Source organism: Arachis duranensis, chromosome 2 (assembly GCF_000817695.3).
Source record: "Arachis duranensis cultivar V14167 chromosome 2, aradu.V14167.gnm2.J7QH, whole genome shotgun sequence".
In the NCBI taxonomy this organism is placed as follows: Eukaryota; Viridiplantae; Streptophyta; class Magnoliopsida; order Fabales; family Fabaceae; genus Arachis; species Arachis duranensis.
In genome coordinates, this window is record NC_029773.3 from 44455740 (window position 1) to 44459453 (window position 3714).

Here is a 3714-nt window from a genome sequence, read left to right on the forward strand (position 1 = left end):
TTTTGCTCAGGTCCCTCAATTTCAGCCAGAAAATACCTGAAATCACAGAAAAAAACACAAACTCATAGTAAAGTCCAGAAATGTGAATTTTACATAAAAACTAATGAAAACATCCCTAAAAGTAGCTAGATTATACTAAAAACTATCTAAAAATAATGCCAAAAAGCGTATAAATTATCCGCTCATCACAACACCAAACTTAAATTGTTGCTTGTCCCCAATCAACTGAAAATCAATTAGGATAAAAAGAAGAGAATATACTGTAAATCCCAAAATATCAATGAATATTAATTCTAATTAGATGAGCGGGACTTGTAGCTTTTTGCTTCTGAACAGTTTTGGCATCTCACTTCATCCTTTGAAGTTTAGAATGATTGGCATCTATGGGAACTTAGAATTTCGGATAGTGTTATTGATTCTCCTAGTTAAGTATGTTGATTCTTGAACACAACTACTTTTATGAGTCTTGGCCGTGGCCCTAAGCACTTTGTTTTTCAGTATTACCACCAGATACATAAATGCCACAGACACATGACTGGGTGAACCTTTTCAGATTGTGACTCAGCTTTACTAAAATCCCCAGTTAGAGGTGTCCAGAGCTCTTAAGCACACTCTTTTTGCTTTGGATCACGACTTTAACCACTCAGTCTCAAGCTGCTTTGGATCACGACTTTAATCACTCAGTCTCAAGCTTTCCACTTGGACCTGCATGCCACAAGCATATGGTCAGGGACAGCTTGATTTAGCCGCTTAGGCCTGGATTTTATTTCCTTGGGCCCTCTGATAAACCACTATTTTATAGTTTATATTGTGTTTAATTGTGTGGTTTTGTCGTGATCCTTATCCACTTATTCATCAATTTACATGTTTTAAAATTGCTTCCTAGAGACTTTAATTATTTAATTTTAATTCTCCTTTATTCCATTCGACGCCGTAATCTGTGTGTCAAGCGTTTCAGGCTTTATAGGGCATGAATGAGACGGAGATTGGAGAGGAAGCTAGCAAAAATGGAAGGAACACAAGAGTTTGAGGAGATAACCAGCAAAAAGTGATGCGGTCGCATGGCTCACGCGACCGCGCGAAGGAGCGCAAATCGCAGTGACGCGGCCGCATGGCTTGCGCGGCCGCGCGGATTGGAAAGCACAAGCAACGCGGTAGCGTGGACGACGCGAACGCGTAAAGAGGAAAAGCGCCAGCGACGCGTCCGCATGGATGACGCGATCGCGTGACATGCGCGATCTGCATAAACTGCAGAATCTGAAACCAGCGACTTTGGACCCTATTTTGGCCCAATTTTCGGCCCGAAACAGCAGACTAGAGTCAGAGAATATGCAGAAACAAGAGACACATTCATTGAGTAGTTTTAGATATAGTTTTTCACTCTCTTAGGTTTTTTCTCTCTAGTTTTTAGAATTTTAATTTTCAATTGATCTTAGCATTGGAACATTGAGAAGAGTTATTTTCCTGTGACATATTTCTAAATTGATAGGCAGATTTTCAGTGAGTTAAGAACTATACCTGCAACGTAACCATTTTAATAAATTTTTAATTCACCAGCTTCTGCACCTCATCAATTTTTGGCGCTGTTGCCGGGGAGTTGCAATAGAGTGCTTATTTTATTAATTAGAATTTATTTATTTGCATTTTCTTTAATTTTGCTACTATGAGCTGCGTGTTTCTTCTGTCAAATGACACGTTCACTTCCTGATCCGCGCTTGCTAATATTCGATCCTGAAATTGAAAGAACAATTTCACGAATAAGGCGAGAACAGCGTAGGTTAGTCCGCTCTGAGGGCGGATCTAAAAGTGAATCTGAGGAAGAAACCAGCCCCCGTTCTACTGATTCGGTTGTTTTACGTGCAGAAAACATGGCAGCTAGAAGAATTACCATTCAGGAGGAAGGAGCTCCTGATTTTACACTGCAACCGTTTCAAGCGCATCATCCAGCGGTAGCTACGGATTTTGAAATAAAGATCGCACTGCTAAATTTGATGCCGAAGTTTCATGGCCTACCTGCTCAAGAGCCTATCAAGCACTTGAGAGATTTCCAAGTAGCCTGTTCTACTGTCAGGTGTGATGGCGCTGATGAAACTTCAATTCTGTTTAAAGTTTTTCCGTTCTCTCTTGAGGGAAAAGCAAGAGTGTGGTACTACACTCAACCTCTAGCAAACGTATCCAACTGGGATACACTCAGAAAGGAGTTCCTGGAGAAATTCTTCCCATCTGAAGTTACTGATAAACTGAGGAAGGATATCTCTACAATTGTTCAGGATGACAATGAGACTCTCTTTGAATACTGGGAGCGCTTCAATAATCTTCTGGAAGAATGCCCCCACCACATGATTGACAAGATCGTGCTACTCAGCTATGTCACACAAGGTATGAGACCCCAAGATAAGACCACATTAGAAAGTGCCAGCAATGGGTCTATGAAGAAGTACAAGACCATTGATGAAGCTTGGCAATTGATCAGTGATTTAGCTAAATCTACTCGGAACCACAGACAGAAGCAAGGCCGTTCAAGGGCCGTTGCAGAAGTATCTTCTGGCATAGAGACTGCTGCTCTAAATCGAAGCATCTGTGAAATGACCAACCTGCTGAAACAAATATAGTTAAATCAACAAGCTCAGCAAACTCAACCGCAGTAAAACCAACAACTAGTTCCACAAAGAATTTGCAGAATTTGTGCTGATTACAGCCATTACACTGATGAATGCCCACAGCTCCAACAAGAAGACAACATGGTGGCATCCACTCACAACTTCTATGACCGCCCCAACCAAGGGTACAATTAAAGTGGAAATAATAACCATGGATGGCAGGACAATTCAAACCAGAATTGGAGGGATAACAATAATAGGGGAGGTAGAGATAATCAGGGAAATCAGAGGTGGAATAATTACAACAACAGGAAGCAAAATCAACCATACCGAGCACCTCACCTGAGGCAAAACCAAGGACCACAGAACAATCAGCAGCAAACCTCTCAATTTATTCATTCTTCTGTATCTTCTAATGAAGAATTATTACAAGCTTTTGAGAAAAGACAACTGGCCATGAAAAATACCATCGTGAACAGTATTAACGCCAGTCTAAATGGTTTCACCTCTACTCTACAAGCTTTTATGACACAACTTGGTTCAGCACAAAATTCCAGTAACCAACCTTCAAGCACCACTGGAATCCCCTCTCAACCATTACCCAATCCAAAGGGAGGAATTAATGCCATCACCCTGAGGTCCAGAACCACACTGCAGGAGAGGAATCAAGAGGAACCAAGCTCACCAGAATACGCATCAGCTGAAGAGGTGGTAGAAATCGAAGATGTTGAAGAGGAAGAGGATATACAGGACATAGCTGAAGAAGAGATAGCTCAACCATAGGAAGAGGCACAAAAAGGTGCAGGCACCACAGAAAAACACTACTCCCATTCCATTTCCACAACTTGCAAGGAAGCCTAGGAAGTAGCTGGAACCTGATCCTAAAATGGTAGAAATATTCAAAAAGGTTGAGGTAACTATTCCCCTTTTTGATGTTATTCAGCAGGTACCTAAATATGCAAAGTTTCTGAAAGATTTATGCATGCATAAGGATAACATTAATGAATTAGAAACTATTCCTTTAGGTAGTTCCATATCTGCTTTAATGGGGGATATACCTGAAAAATGTAGTGATCCAGGTCCTTGCATAGTTAGTTGTACTATTGGTGGTGTA

General features: G+C 40.9%; 1 non-coding gene across 1 annotated transcript; it reads right to left on the reverse strand.

Annotated features, from left to right (window-relative positions):
- Positions 1–2237: 2237 nt before the first annotated feature.
- LOC127745116 (small nucleolar RNA R71) lies at positions 2238–2345 on the reverse strand. Its single transcript, XR_008006312.1, has one exon. It is a non-coding gene; the product is annotated as a small nucleolar RNA R71 (small nucleolar RNA).
- Positions 2346–3714: the final 1369 nt, after the last annotated feature.